The sequence below is a fragment of the Callospermophilus lateralis genome, chromosome 1 (genome assembly GCF_048772815.1).
Source record: "Callospermophilus lateralis isolate mCalLat2 chromosome 1, mCalLat2.hap1, whole genome shotgun sequence".
Taxonomy (NCBI): Eukaryota; Metazoa; Chordata; class Mammalia; order Rodentia; family Sciuridae; genus Callospermophilus; species Callospermophilus lateralis.
In genome coordinates, this window is record NC_135305.1 from 131,459,404 (window position 1) to 131,476,417 (window position 17,014).

Consider the following 17,014-nt stretch of genomic DNA (forward strand, 5'->3'; position numbering starts at 1 on the left):
AATGACTCTTAAGTTTGGTGTCTTTATGTTATCCCATATTTCTTGAATGTTCTGCTCATGGTTTCTTAACAGTTTTGCTGAGCTGTCTATGTTCTTCTCCAGTTGAAATACTTTGTCTTCATTGTCTGATGTTCTATCTTCTAAGTGTTCTACTCTGCTGGTAGTATTCTCAATTGAGTTTTTAAGTTGGTTTTTTGCTTCCTGCATTTGTAGGATTTCTCTTTGTTTGTTTTTTATAACCTCTATCTCCCTGTAAAATTGATCTTTTGCTTCTTGGATTTGTTTATGTAATTCATTGTCGAAGTTGTCGAAGTGGTCTTTCATTGTCTGATTTTGCTGTCTAATGTCTTCCTTGAGACTCCAGATCATCTGAAGCATGTGTATCCTGAATTCCTTATCTGACATTCCATCTGCTGCAGATATTACCTCTTCTAAAGTTGAGTTGACCTGCATTGCTTGTGTTCCTTTCTTTCCTTGTCTTTTCATACTGATCGTGTTTCTTTCTGCTTGGTGAAACTGTTGTGTTACTGATTTTTCCCCCTATATATTTATATTGCTCTTGTATAGTTGAAAAGTCTCCCTCGCAGGCTTTGGCAGTGGTTCTGCCCCTCCTCCAATTGGGGCAATGTGCCTACCATTCTGGCAGGCCGCTGGGCCTGTACTTTCAGTGGGCCTGTTCTTTCGGTGGTCGCGGGTCTGCCTACCTTGCAGGCCCGGGCAGCGGCTCAGACCCTCTGCAGGCCCCTGGGCCTGTTCTTCTGGTGGGTCACAGGTCCGCCTACCTTGCAGGCGCGAGCAGCGGCTCTGCCCCTCCGCTGACCGCTAGGCCTGTTCTGTCTGTCGGTTGCAGGTCTGTCTACCTAGCAGGCGCTGGTGGCGGCTCTGCCCCTCCCCCAACCGGGGCGATGTGTCTGGCGGGCCACTGGGCCCGTTCTTTCGGTGGTCACGTTCCGCCTACCTTGCAGGTGCGTGGAGCAGCTGTCCCCCTCCACGGGTTACTGGGCCTGACCTGCTGGTGGGTGGCAGGTGCGCCTACCTTGCAGGCACGGGGGGTGGCTCTGGAGACCTGTCCTTTAAAAGTGATTCTCCCCTGCCTTTCCCCACTGAGAGAACGACAAGACAGAGCACCTGAAACCAATCTCCATAAGAGGTGACAGGAAAAGCTCGTTTTTGGTGGGAGGGGGTCCAATCACCTCTCTGGTTAGAGCTGGTTAGTGCTTCTCCTCCAGGACCTGGAAATCAGAGGGTGGCCTGGTCCTATTAAGGACCATTTGGAAAAACTCATTCAAATTTAGCACAAACTCACTTCTCAGGTCAGTGAGCTTTCTCTCAGTGCACAGGGCCACTCCTCCATCCCCAACAACTGTCTTACTTTTGGAAGACAAGACGGTTTTCACAAAATAGAATGCCCCTTTCACTCCACCTGAGTACATTTCTCCCTTAGGTTCCTAGCTCCAGCGAGTTCGGTGGAGGCCTCCTCCCACACCTGAGTGTTCTCTTCCCGTGTGCAGGGGCATGTGCTTGGTAATGTGCCAATGGTGGTCTACATCTCTGCAGAGGCTGGGGTCCTCGTGGCTGGCAAGACTCTGATGTGAGGCCTCCTGTTCCAGCTGGAGACATGCTTCTCAAGTCCCCAGAGCTTCACTTACTGGGTTATCTTCACTGAGTGCATCCATATCATTTCCTCTTTCTCTGTCAGGAGGAACCTTTCCCTCAACAGTCCAGATGGTTTCTAAAGGCAACCTTGCCTGACAAGCACCATGTTCCTCAATGATCACTTATTCTCTGTTATCCTCAGCTTTCCACCCTCCACATCATGCCCTCTCTGGGCAGCAGGTGCATGGGTCACCTTAGGAGAGGTCCTCACTCCAATCAGAATGGCGGTCATCAAGAATACAAACAACTGCAAGTGCTGGTGAGGATGTGGGGAAAGGCCCACCCTTACATTGTCAATGGGACTGTAAATGAGCACAGCCACTCTGCAGAGCTGTATGGAGATTCCTCCAAAGAGTAGTCACCATAATATCCAGCTGTTCCTCTCCTCAGTATTTTTCCCAAATAACTAAAATCAGCACACCATACGGACGCAGCCATGTGAATGTTCACAGCAGCACAACTCACAAGAGCCAAGCAGTGGAATCAACCTAGATGTCCATCAACACATGAATGGATTAAGAACATGTGGTGGATATTCACAGTGGAGTTTACTCAGCCATAGAGAAGAATGAAACTCTGGCATGGCCAGTAAACGGATGGAGCTCAGTGAAATGAGTCAGAACGCCACGGGTCCAGTGTTTTCTCTCATATGCATGAGTGAGACTGAAATAAGAGGAAAGAAAGTGAAAAACAGAGGAGATCTCTAGAGTAGGAGGGGCTTGGTGGGGAGGGAGGAGGAACAGAACAAAGTTGGAGTGAAATTGACTAAATCATGCTATGCCAATACGTGAGTGTACCACAGTGAATTGTACATTATGTCTATCTGTAAAGCATAATTGAAAAGACTATAAATAAATAAAAGGAAGATCAGGAGAGTAGAGGAAAGGGAGGGCAGAGGGGAGGGAAAGGGGAAGTACTGGGGACTTCGGTGGACCAAATTCTATTCCACGCTTGCATGATTTTGTGAAAACGAATCCACCATTATGTGTAACTACAATGCACTAAAAAGAAAAAAAAAGAAAGTTTTCTATCAGGAACTGGGAACAAGTCTGACCATTAGCAGCTGTGTTTCGCATTCATTAGTGATTTAAAGCTTTTTTTTGGTGGGAGGGGGTCCAATCACCTCTCTTTTCTTTCCCCTCTTTCAACTTACGTGTGAAAGTAATTGATTTTCATAAATAATCTTTAATTGCTTTTGAGAATAACGGTGGATTATTTTTGCCAAGCTTGGCATTTTCTTTCATGTGCCCTCCAGTCCTCCCTCTGCTGCCATTCACTCTCAGCCAGGCTCTGAAGCTAGTTATCCCTCTTAGAACTGTTGGCTTTTTCTTCTAAGAAAAAAGAAGTGTCTTAGAACTGTTGGCTTTTTCTTCTAAGAACCATGACGGGTTCTGACTAGGAGCCACATAAACACCTGCCATGGAGACAGGGACTGTCTGTCTGTGTGTCTGTTGAGAAGTTGTCTTTCATCATTACAAATGTGGTGGAGCTGTTCAGATCACTCTGGAGTCATGGCACACTGAGTGTCATACAGTGTTCAAGGAGTTACTTTGTCGCTGGTCCAGTTGTAAGCACAAGAACTGAAAAATAATGGACCATACAAAGGTCTTTATTTACTTATTTCCCCATGATTCTGCATTTGATGGTCGCACGACATGCTTGAGTAGTACTGCAGCTGAGGAGTCACTAACATGTGGTGAAATCCATAGATCTCAGCAGTTGATCACTACAAACGCACAGGTAGCTGGTCCCCACCAGGATGAGAAACACTTAGGCAGGCATTCTGCCTGCTGTCTCCCTCCAAATCCTGAGCTCCAGCACCACCCTGCTTTGTCACCTCAGCCTGGATTCTTTTTCATCATTAAGCACTTCTGAGGGTACCTTGTGCTGGGTGAATCAGGAGGTCACAATTTGGGCTGTGAATGGAATTCTGCTGTGTAGATCTACCCAGCTGAGAAATGGTCCACCTCGTCATTGGCATTAGAGTTATTCTCAGTTGGTATTATGTTATTGTAATTGAAGTTGCTGCAAATATCCTCAACAGGTTTCCTTGGCCTGTGTGTGACATAAACATGTGTTATATATATATTTGCATATGAATAGTTTCCCTTGCATTCATACTAAGTTGAGTAATTGCATATAGAATTATAAAATATGTGTACAATTTTTTAGAAATTTGTTTTAAAAACTGCCAACTAATTGGCAATAGTAGACAGTTTTAGCTGATCCACATTTTCACTAACATTGGTGTTTTTCAGACTTTAAAAATTTTGGTTGTTCTAGAAATAAAGTAGAGCTAAGTCACTGTAGTTTTTACATGAATTTTCCTTTTTTCTCTTTTTGCAGTGCTGGAGTGGACCCCAGGGCCTCGTGCCCACAGGTGAGCTTCAGCACTGAGTTATGCTCCAGCCCCAATAGCCATTTTCTTCTGTCCATTTAAAAAATTAGATTGTCTTTTATGCTGGAGCAATAGCAGAATTACCTATATGTATAAGATTTGTTAGGAGATGTACTGCAATTTTTTCTCCCAATTTATGTTTGCCCATTCATTTTGTAACTATATCTTTCATCTGCAGAAATATTTTTAAATATTTTATAAAGGGCTATTATTTTATGTAAAACAATTTTGAAACATGATTAAGAAGTCTTTGTTAAATCCAAAATAGATTCTATTTTTCATTTCTAGGTTCTGTTTAAAGCCTTACTCTTTTAATTTTAACCCTTGGGTCTGTAATCTCTGTAAAAATCAAATAGTGAGTTATTTTAGTTCCAACCTTAATAATGAAAAATGGAATTTCACTATTTGCAAAGTGCTGTATTTAGGAAGAATATTTAGATACAGTAAAATGTTTAACAGAACCTAAAAAGACAATTCTGCATATTGAATTATTTTTTTTAATTTGAAAAACTGATTTTGATTAGCAATAATATTTTGAAGGCAGGGCACAGAACATAAAGCCTGCCCGGTGTGGGAACCGACAGCATTACTGCTTTCTTGGAGTGGGAAGATAATTTCCCTAGTGGACTTTAAAGCTTTTAGGTTCTTATTTCCCATCGGGAAAGTCCTAGTGTCCTGATCATCTTGAGTAAGCTTGTCCTACATACACACTGAAACCCAGGTAATTTTATTCTAATTTTTTTTCTCTATGAAAAAAAATCTAAAAACAAATAGTAGAGAGATTTCCATAACACATCTACTTTTACAAATCCATAGAGATCATTGATGAGTGCTAAAAATTTGAATACAAAAATATATATATTTTTGTCCAGCCAGGACATAGTGGGGAGAACTGGACAGTGGCCTCTAGAAATCACAGGCCTAGTTGTTAGTTGTGCTCCATTAACATACCTGTGGACTTATCCAGTAAGTGGGTTTGGGGCTACCTCACCTCCAGATCCTTTGAAAAACAGTGGCATAAACAAAATACCCAATTAAAAGTAAAAGAATAATAAAGAGAAATGCAGCATGACTTCCTTGGGCCTCCTGAGCAGCCCTTCCTCCAGGAGTCAGCCAGCCTTGCAGACTCTCCATCCTGCAAATGCTTCCTTCCCCAGACCACGGCAAGGATTCCCAGGCTCCAGGGCCTTGACTCTCAAGCACCATTCCAACAGCAAAGGACCAGAGGACACCTGTGGTGAGGCCAACCCTCTCTCCACAAACCCTCCAGCCCTGTGCATGAGAGGGAAGCAGATGAAGACTCTCTCGGCTGCTAACTTGAGGAGACCTCAGAGCAGATGGGTTTGGAGGGTGGGTTCACCCTCGTGAAGTCTACACAACAAGGGGGCAACTGAACACCTCTGTTCTGACCTGCTCAGCCATCAGCCCATCATAGTGATGGCAGAGCCCCAGATGCCTCCTCTGAGTCTTCCCAAGTTAGTTCTTAGACTTGTCATGGCTCAGTGAGACAAGATAGAAGAAACCATAAGTCTAACCCTAAGAGTCCCTGTCTCACATATGGGCCCCAGCCTATTTTCCTCCTGATGTGGATTCCTGAGAGGCCCGTGAGCCTTGGAGCACTGTGAGACCAGTCACTAATGCCTGTAGGTGCTGCCAGAACAGAGCCAACGGGGAGATGTTGCAAGAGCCACAATGTGGGGACCTTCCAAACCTTATAGCCTGGATGACATCTACCTAGATATCCCTAAGAGAACCACAGCACTCTGACAGCCCTGTGCTCCCTGAGGAAGTGACGCCACCCACACATTTGACATGGTCACTAAGCACAAAGTTTCCCTTAAAAGAAGAGCCCAAGGTCCTGAAAGCACTTATTCTCAAGATAGCATTCACTTTCAGGCTACCCAAGTGCACATTCCTTGTTTCCTAAATAAATCTCTGCTGTGCCTGTTTTTGACACATTCTGGATTTTTTTTCTGTGAGGTGTGTCAAGACCCTGCAAGGGCCTCTCATCTGGGAGACCTCCTGAGACCCCTCACTGGTGCTAAAAGATGTTCCCAAGGAAGCCACGATGTCCAGTATCTGTCTGCAGCCATTTCAATTTATTTAATTGACAAGCTGTCTCATTCTCATATTCGGAAGCTTGCTCTAACTCCATTTCATGCCACTGTTTCAACCACTGTTTATTTTTTCAAAAAGAATTAGAGACTGATTTTTTTTTTCTTCCTCCCCTTCTTTTTCTGACCCTTGACTTCCTGACAACTGTATCTTGAGATTTAGAGTGGCCATTTATTTTCATGACTGTATTGAGTGTGCTCATTGCTTTCCTACCTCAGGACATATTCTGTGATGTTTTCTCTTGGCCAGCAGCACAGATGCAAATGTTTTCCTGGTCACTAAATAGATGGATTTCCATCTTGCTAAACAGAATCTCATCCGTGCTTTCTCTATTTTTCTTGAGTAAAATGGCAGTTTATTCTGTATCTGTTTTTAAGGAATCTTCTTTTCATGAATGTCCACACCCATTTCATATTTGAGTCTAGTGAGTGAAATGTTTTCCACAAAATGTTTATGTGACTAGGTGTTTTCAGTGGGCCCTTTCCCCTTAGGAGTGGACTCTATAATTTCCCACATGGATTTTCAGCTACTATGTATTTAAAACAAAATTTTTTTTGTGGTTCACAGATATTCCCCAATTTTTGCAAAATTCATGTGAATCTTTTTCACTGAATGTTAGTATTTTTTAAAAAAATCTGCCATGCAATGTTGATTTAAGATGTGTCAATGAGAAAACAAGGGCTACAGAAAATGAGGATTAGTTACCTTTTTGTATCCATGAACAGTAGGGTGAAGCAGAGAAGGGCCCTGGGAATTCAATCTGGATGTGGCAAGGCTGGTTCCAGGGAGCCCAACTTCTGTCTTATCCAAGCAAATGAGAGAAACTATGTATGTTTCAAAAAGCCTCCCAGAAGTCAAAAACAAAACAATAAATAACTCTCCCCCAAAACAAACAACAGGTGTTGGTATAAATGTGCATAAAAACAATGTGGAGCACATCACCAAAAAGGGTGGCCACATTCACTCACCTGTCACAGAAGAGTTTTCAGGCCCAGAGTAAGACTTGTCCATGCACCTGACTGATGTCAAACTTTAGGAAAATTAACCATCAAACTCCTCCCAATTCTAAACATTTGTTTGTCTTGAGCTGGCAGATAAAGTCCTTGGTGGAGAACTTGGCACACTGGTAATGAGCGAGTACCAGGTAGTGCACGACTGCTGACCCAGTGCTGCAGCAGTACTACAGGGGCCATGCCAGGTGCTCATCCTGGCTTACACACAAGCTGCATTAACTCTTCAGGCCACTTCCATGTGCTTAGAAGAGGACCCTGCCCCCTGCCTCCTTGCCCCCACACACCAGGATTCAACAAATAAATCCTTAGTAAATCACCCTCTGTTGCTGAACAAGCTCAGGGCTCCAGCTGTTTGAAAAACAGAAGTCACAGCAGTGAATTCAAATATAACACAGTATTTCAAGTCCTGGGAGTCCCCAGCCCCATGTCCTGGCAGACCCACTTGATGCTGTCATCACTGTCAAACAGGATGGAGTTGGTGTATGGGCCCCCATCCTCAGGGAGGATGGTGGTGTAGGAAGTAAACTTGACCCTCTTCCTCTTCGGGCCAGTTTACAGGTTCGTTTTTCATCTCTTTCTCATAGACATAGTCAGAAGGTCTGAGCAGCTGACTATGGAATGGCTTCTGGGAACCTCTGTTCAGCAGGAAGTTCCTTTCCTCGAACTGCAGCCTCCTGTCTATCATGGTCGTGCACTCCTCCGAGGGGAGCGTGATGTCCACCGGGTTCTCCAAAAGCTCCACCTCTTTCCCAAGCCAGACCCAGTCGTGGGAGTGGGGGATGTTGCCCTGCTCACTCACCGCAAGCCTTTTGTGTCTGTACTTTCAGGCAAATGCCACGCAGTTGATCAGGAAGACCAGGATGGCCAGGCAGAAGACGCAGAGCAGTGTGTACATGCCGATCTCCAAGTCTGTCAAGCCCCTTGAGGCCACTGTAAGGTCACTAAGGTTACTGGATTCTGGAAACTTCCCCTGGGTGGGGAAGCTGGTGAAGGCATCTGCACCACCACTCTTGAGCAGCTTCTTGTCCTTTCCCTCCCCAGGCAGTGGCAGGGCTGTGCTCCTGTTTGTGGGCGGCCAACCTTACGGGTGACTGAGTTACACTCCCCAGTTGGGTGCTGAGGTGCTCAGTCACAGAAATGGGTGTGTCTTGCTACAGCCCCATGGGTGAAGCTATGCTCACCTGTTCCTTTGTAATATAACCCCTTGCCCTGTTTAGGATAGAATCTTTCATGGAAGTGCCTTGTGTGTGTCCCCTCCTCTTACTGTGCCCTTGGGTGTGGCCTACCCAGGTGTCAGTCAACCTGCTGACGTGGACATCATGAAGATAGACTCAGCCCCTGAAACCTGACCCCTTGCCTCATTTGAATAGCTTCTCCTCAATAAAAGGAGTCAGCCGTGTGCTTTCGCTCTCTCTCTTTCTGTGGACCCTTAAGGTCAGAGGAGCTGTCACAGCAACCCCAAAGAAAAAGGTATTTGTGTCTCTTGTGTGGTTATTTTGTGCAGCCCAGTTAGCCCAGTTTAACTAGAGTGACCCCTGAGCCTTTTAGTTGCGAGAACAGAAACCCGGCACCTGTTGGTCCTATCCTCTGGGCCAGCAGGGCCCCCACGCGGGAGCTACTCCTGGACCGCTCACTCCTGGCTCCCTTCCCGCTCTATGGAGTTACTCAGGTGATCTTTGTATTCCTGGTTCACGCCCTCAGTGTCATTGCTGCCTCCTCGGTGCTCCTCCTCGATGCCCAGTGCAAACCTGACCTTGACGCTTCCTTTACCCACAGCAAGAACACTCTTCCTCTTGGTCTTCTGGCAAGGCTCGCTGATCATCATCTCCAGTTTGATCAGGGGCCCTTGTCCTTCGCCCTCTGCAACCACAACTGACCACTGGGACTGCAGGTTTGGCTGAACAGATAGATACCACCATTTCATCCAATGACAAGACAGTTACGGAAAAATCCTTTGGATCATAAATGTCTAAGTGTTACTTACTGGATTGAACAAAATTAAAAGAAAAAAAAATATTTGTTGTGATAACTCTTCTTCACATTTGCAAATTTTTATCACAGAAATGTTAATTCCAAAACATTCTTTAAGTGTATATAATTAGAAAAAAATAAGCCCCAGTGCTCTGTAACCTTAATCCATACTTGAGATACACTGGACTGTCATTAATAATGATCTACATCCCAGTAACATGACAAGTAAACAATACAGTTTAAAAAGGGCAGGGAAATACACATAGTTTATTTCATGTCCTACAACTGAATTTTTCTGTGACCCTTCTTAAAGCTTTTTGAAAAATTAGGCCATGCATCCAAGTCATTTCCAAGGGCAACTAATCAGCCTTCACACAAGGTATCATTTGAACTATGATACATTAGAAATTCAATGCAGATAAAGCCACACAATGCTGGCTGAAGGTTCTTGGGGTAAATGCATTATAATCCCATCCCACTAGAGAGACACAATGCCCCTGATATCTTCTTAAAGTGATTCACTAAAACTCTGAAAATGTGTGAAAGTTTTAGAATTCTCCATAATTACAGTAAGTAGACAGCAATTTGGTGCCTACTTACAGTAGCTGAAATGGAATTTCTAAGTGTCAAAAGCTGCCTGCTTTCATAAAAATGGAAAAATACAATTCTCTGTCATGGTCTACGGTAGACAGTCAATTGCACAGATGAACTTGCTGCAGAGCAAATGGCACAGGGACCTGTGATGGACATTTAAAGAGCATCTGAGAAGAAGTGTTCCCCATGCATTGGGGGCAGACTGGGGAAGAGGAAGGGAAACATGTCGGGTGCCATCTCGGCTGCATATGCCCTCTGCTGATCATCTTTGGGACATGAAGACTGAGAGGGACAAGCTCTCTCCATTCACCAGGGTCTTAAAGGTCTCTGGGAACTCATCTCTTTATGAACTTGAAGAACCTCCCAGGGAACCATTCTCTTATCTGTGGGGGAGACTTGAGAAGAGAGTGAGGAGGGAGAAGCAGTATATGCCTGTCACTTGCTGTGGACCAGCCACACTGGAAATTCACTGTCTTTTCGGAGAAGATGGAGCTAGACAGATGGAGGGCATTCTAAAGTGACACAAAGAACTCTTGTCTCTGCTCATTAAGGTGCCACTCAATAAAAAGCACCAAACGTGAAATAGGTGTAAGAAAAATGAACCTCTAAATTACAAGCATGTTTTATTTTTAATTGCAATTTTATCACAATCACTTAAAACACTGTAATTAATGTTTACACCAAAATATTTCCTAATCACTTTCAAAAGAAAACGTTTGCTGAAATGATTTTGAAAACTTTCAATAATTGCTTGATTTCACCTTCCAATTAAAGCATTCCTAAAAAGGACAACTTACAGCATTTTTTTTCTTTGACTTAAAGAATAAATTGATTTTAAAGAGTAGTAACTGTGTGTATGCTTTAAAAGAGATCTTGGTTGATTTAGCAGTAAAGATTATTACAAAAATGATGCAGATCTTGGTGCTGGATATTCAGAATAAAGAATCATAAATTAAAAAATTAATCTGTGCTCAGAGAGTGATGCAAAGATAGGAAAACTGTTGAGAAGATGGTTCCATCATTCCCTCCACCCCATAACCCTCCAAGTATGGCCTCCACATTCATTCACAGAGGTGGGCAGTCCCTATGACAGATCTGAGGGCCCCAGGAAAGCACAGCAGGAAAGGGGATTTTATGGCCTAAAATTTGTCTTTCTATTTGTAATTTAGTTCTAGAGGACATATTGCATTAAAGCTGCATGTATTAAACAGACATTAGAAAACAACTCAATTGTAGACTTTACAGTGAGAATTTATAGTTTTATTGAAAATATCTGTTGCTAAATTTCCAAAATATCATTCCATCAGTATTAGCTAGAAAATTCTTACCACAGGTGCATGAGGAAAGATAGAAGATCTGATAATTTTATATTTTCAGCAAGAAATCATTTTTTTTTTTTTATGTTCTTAAGCACTGCCCATGTCCAATACGGTTAAAGAATTCAATTCCCTCAATGTTACACGAAATTACATATAAGAGGTTGTGAGGGAAAAGGGGGGGTGGAACAAGAGAGAATTGAACAACAGCAGATGAGGTAGAGAGGGAAGATGGGAGGGGAGGGGAGGGGGGATAGTAGGAGATAGGAAAGGAAGCAGAATACAACAGTCACTAATATGGCATTATGTAAAAATGTGAATGTGTACCTGATGTGATTCTGCAATTTGTATTTGGGGTAAAAATGGGAGTTCATAGCCCACTTAAATCAAATGTATGAAAGATGATATGTCATGAGCTTTGTAATGTTTTGAACAACCAATTAAAAAAAGATTGTTATAATTATAAATTATATCATGACAATAAATTCTTACAGCAGAAAAAAAAAAAAAAGAATTCAATTCCAAATTTAGAAAATAAAATCCTCACGGTTTCTCTGTCTTCAGTAACACAGAAAGTGGAGGCTTATATTTGTAGGAAAACAGCTTTCATTCATTTTTCAGCTTAGCTTTTTCTACTAAAAGAGGTCACATTGATGATGTTCATTTATTTTTTCTCAGCATCATCTTGTGAGATAGAAAAATGCAGATCACTGTTTTCATCTCACAGACAATGACATGCTCGGAGGGGTCGGGGCTCCTGCCTGTGCTACCCATACACCAAATGGCCTCGGAAACCTTCCACTCCCCAATCTTTCAGTCCACACCTTCAGCCACCTGAGCCATCATGACATTCCTGAAGGGCACTCTTTTCCCTTGAGTCTAGGGAGCTTTGGGAATGTGACTAGATGCCATAGTCCCCATTCCATGGGCAGCTGAATGCCTCTAATGTCTTCTCATTCCTGTGACTGCACATCAGGTACTATGGCTCCTTCTCAAAATCAGGATCCTCCTAACTTGAGAGGCTCCAGTAAAACCCAGGACACAGAGTTGTCTTGGTGTTTCTTCCTGCTGCAGATATTAGCGTCCACTCAAAGTCTCACTGGACATCTCTCGGTGACCAACACGGCTCCCCAGGGAAGTGAGGCAAATGCTGGCTGTGGACAGGAGGACAAAAGAGACCTCCGTGCGGGGCTTCCTGGTCCTCCAAGAAGGGGCAGCAGACACCAGATCCTCCTCATTCCAACTCCATCTTGGTTTTGGGAATCAAGGTTGGAGGCAAAGCTCAGACCCAGCAGGGAGCACTGGAACCCCAGGCCCTGGCATGTCTCCTCCTGGGCAAGGAGCCTGCCTAGGGGGTCATGTGGCTGCTTGGGGTGGGCATGGAGTCAGTGAGCTTAACATACTCTAGGCCCAACTCCTTCCTTACCTGGTGCATCACAGAATCCATGGGCCCAAACCTGCAAAACAGTGACCAAGTCTAAAGTCATTTATGATGTCACTGTGAGAGTGAAGAGAGCTAATTCATGCAAAAACATCACTGAGAACATTCCAGGTTGAGGAAAATATCAAGACCTTCCCTGTCCCCTGCCTGTAGTCACCTTTGAATGTCCCCAACAAAACATCCTGGGAATGCTATCTTCTTTGGGAGTGGCTGGCTCAGGGGAACTTGGTGATCTCTCTTATCTCCAGGTGCACATCCTCTGGGGGTCTGGCCCATCCTTGGGGGGATGAAGCCAGGCTAAGTCCTGAGGGCTGTTGGAGAAGTGTCTTCTGTGTTCTATTTGCTGGTATTTAAAGAGGCCCACTGGAAGCAAGAGCTTTGGAGCCTCAGTGGTGGAGAGGATGCTCTGCCAGGACTCCCCAGTCAGGACCCTGAGAAGAAGGTCACACAGCTACCTGGCTTCAGGGGTTGGTGCTTTACCAACCTGGTGGGGTATTCTCTTCCCCTCTCTCCTTCCACTGTGCTTTCATGTTATTGCTGAAGTCAATGCTGCTGTGTACAAGGAGAGAGCCTTTACTGCCTAATTCAGCAGCTTCAATGTCACAGACATCTTAGAGCAGGCCCATGGGCACTCCTCACATTGGCTCATGGCCCCCATTGGACGCCCTACTCACACAGCCTGGCTCTGTTCCCTCCCACTCCTATTATTATTATGGTTCTTTTTGATCTGAGGAGCTTCCTAATAGGGAATATGGGCAGGGCGGCCATCAGCACAGCCAGGCACTCTCAGATTCCAACACCAGAAGCTAAGGACTTTATTTATAGAGATAAGCTCCTTAGCCTCTCATTCAGACTGGGGAACAAAGGTGGCCACACACACACCTCCATTTGCACTTCAATTCTATCTGGAAAACCAGAACCTCAGCCCCCAGGCCACCCAGTTCTGCACTCTGGTTAAGCCTATACACTAAGGAATCTGCTGACTCAAACACTCCATTTCTTGAGCCCACACCATTTCTAAAGTCAAGTGTGTATGTTGGGGGTGGGGCACAGATCACTTAGCTCTTTGTGGTACTTAGAGAAGTTTTATCTTTATTTTCTCCTCCCCCCCACTTCAGAGTGTTTGCAATTGGGGCTCTCATCAGTCTCTCTGAAATACTAGTTGTGGAAATACCATTATAAAAAGTAAGTTGCTGGTGCTAAAAAATTTTTAGGACAATACTGGGGAGCAAGAGATTGCAGGTTCACTTCTAGAATGACTTCCAAAGCAATGAGCCAGCTACTGTCCACCTAGGGGTGCCATCATAGTTTCACAGGTTAGCAAGGAGGTCATCTGCCACACCAGCCTGCATACCCCTGCAGCTTCGGAGACCACACCTGCATGGGCTCCTTGCCCTCTCCTAGTGGCAGAGGACTTAGCCTGGGTATTGGAGAGGGTGCAGTTTCTGTGTGCGTGGTGTGCTCAGCAACATCTCACCACCACCTGTCTCCACAAGGATCCTGAAGCTTGTCACCTAAGGCAGCTTCTCCTGTCTCACATTCAGAACCTGGTCCTGGAACACAAAGCAATCTCAGGCCCTGTACGTCCAGACCTCCCTTGTACCTGGGCACTCAGGGATTCTCCCGTATCCAGCAATCCACACCTGGCCTCAAGGATCTTCGAGGTTTCTTTTGGCTCTCCACTGAGAAGCTGCTCTGAACCCCAGGCTTTGTCCTTTCCTATGACTATGGAAGACACAGTGATGGCCACAGATTTTCTCACACAGTGAGAAGAGAGGAGGCTCCTGATTGGTTCCACAGTTCAGGGATGTCACTTCCGATCTCTGCATTTTGTCATCCTGAGACTTCTGCTGTCTTTTTGAACGTGTTGCCTCTGGCTGCAAGACATGGCCACAGAGCTGTGGTGTGTAGCCTTGTCCTGGTGCCTTGTGCTCTCAGACCCCAGAGGCAGAATCATGGCCAAGGCTCACACTGTCAACCAGAAAACACTTCCCTGAGCCTCCCTGAGTCTCCCTTGAGTCCCATTTGCTAACTGGGTGCCAAGTTCACATCTTCAGACTGGATCAGGGGGACTTCCTTCTTTGTGAGAAGGCAAATCCAGGTTTTGGTGGGCAAGAAGTGAGGTTGAGAAGAATATAAAATACAGTATCAAACAGGCCGTGTAGAGCCTACCTGGCCTCCAGACCAAAGAGGCTACGTGGAGAACTCTGCATTCCATCTCCACATCCAGCCTCCAAAGGCAGGTGGTGTTTGCACAGGGACTCCACGTGGAACAGTTTTTCAGGAATTTAGGACTGAGTTGGAGTTGGAGCCAGCCACAAGCTCTTCCCAGGGTTTCAGTTCAACAAGGCCATTCTTGATCCCTTGGTTGATTCTGAAGGTCTCTCTGGTGGTGTGGACCTCCACTTGGCCTGTGGACTCTGGAGCCTGGACCTCTCAGACCCCAGTCCCTTCCCTGTTATAGTCTTGGTGCTCTACTTGCACACCATGGGGGAGGTCACCAGGACATCTTCATGTGCGCACAGAGTGACTGGCCTATGGTACCAGGTACCTCCTCTTTCCCTCGCTCCCTTGTCACGGTCACCTGCCTCTGCTCTGTTGCTTCCCATATTCATAAGATCCCCCTTCTTTCCTCTTTTCTTGGCCCTCCCATCTACATGAGAGAAAACATACAACCTTTGACTGTCTGAGGCTGTTGTTTCACTTAGTGTAATGCTTTGGGTTCTATCCATTTACCAACAAAAGACACATTTCCTTCTTTTTGGTGGCTGAGTAGAACTCCATTGTCTATATACACCACATTTTCTTTATCCATTTGTGGGTTGGTGGGCACCCAGCCTGGTCCACAGGTCAACCATGGTGAACTGTGCTGCTGTAAACATGTGTATCCACCTCCCAACACAGTGTGCTGACTCTAACTCTTCTGCATGCTTATTGAGGAACTGGACAGCTGGATCATATGGTGGCTCCATTCCTAGTCTTTAGAGGAATGTCCTCAAAATGGTTGTAGTAATTTACAGTCCTACAACAGTGTGTTGATGTTCCTTTTTTCCTCAAATCCTGCGAATGTTTACTAAAATTTGTATTCTTGATGACTGTCATTCTAACTGGAAGGTAGTTTTGAGAAGTATCAACTCAGATGAAGTGTGATCACTTTTATTTTAATAATCCTCATCAAGTACCAGAGGACTGTCAGTGAGGATTTGTTTCTTTGTCTTCTAGTGTATTCCATTGGTCTGCATGGCTGGTTTTAGGCTGCACTGTGTTGGTGGTTACTAAGGCTCTGTGGTGAGTGTGAAGTCAGGTATTGGGAGCCTCTAGTGCTCAGGACTGCTTTGGCTCTTCTGGGTTTTTTTATTCTCGCATATGAATTGCAGGACTGTTTCTTCAGTTCTGTGAAGAATGCCATTGGTACCTTGAAAGGATTGCTTTGAATCTGCAGATCACTTTTGGTAACATGGCCCTGTTAACAGTATTAATTCTGCCTTTCCAAGAGCAGGGAGCTCTTTTTGAACTTCCATCTCTCTCTTCTCAGCTCTGGGAAATGCCAGGCTCTGCTGGGATTCCCTACCTGTACTGGCCCTGAAATGTTCTCCAGGAAGTGTACCAGGATGTGGGTCAGAGAGCACCAATTAATGCACTTTCCCTGGTCGAGTGATCAGCACAGGGCCCTGCCTACAGCAATGTCTAAAAACCATTGTTTTATGTACTTGGTCCATTTTTAAGTTGTTGCCATTGGGATGTAAATTTTGGTTCCTGTTATTCCATCTTGGCCAGATATGGATCACATTTCATGAGCTCTTTCATTTCAAGCATTTTATGCCTGACTTTAGGAGATTAAAAAATTGCACCAACACATGTTAGCTTAGGACAGGATCCAGGCAATGCTAATGCATCAAACTATGGCCCAGAAGGGATTCAGACCTCTTTGCCTGGTTAAAGCTGGACATATGGAGCTAGGCAGCTTTCTCCACCACTGGATTCACTGAACCATGGGCACACATGCTGGAACAAGCTTAGGTATTTGGGATTTGCATAGGAAATTAATCACAGGAATAAAGAGGTGTGCAGGATTGCTTTCCAGACTTCTATGGAAGAGAAGGACCAAGTCAAAAACACCTGGTGGAAGCCTAATAATGATGGCTGTAGCCAAGACACTGAATTTCCAAATTTACACTCTAGCAAATACTTCCAGAAAGACTGAGCAATTGAAAGCAGAGCCAGTCTCCAACGGCTCCTGGAGGCAGGCTTGGTGCCCAAGGACCCAAAGTATCAAGAAATAAGTCCATGGAATGCGTTCTCTTATTTGACTTTGAGTTCATTCCAACGTGGGGAAGGTTATTTGTAACTTCTGGGAATAAAATTCTTGTCCTGAACAATGTGGGAAGTAAAACCCACAACACTCACCAGTGTTATGGAGAATTATAATTGTTCCATACTCTCAATCTCCCATATGAGAAATCTAGATTTACACCAGTAATAGATCACCATAACCCTGATGATTGTATGC

General features: G+C 44.7%; 1 pseudogene; it reads right to left on the reverse strand.

Annotated features, from left to right (window-relative positions):
- Positions 1-7,581: 7,581 nt before the first annotated feature.
- LOC143398647 (transmembrane protein 132B-like) overlaps positions 7,582-17,014 on the reverse strand; it is a 734,105-nt pseudogene continuing 724,672 nt past the window's right edge.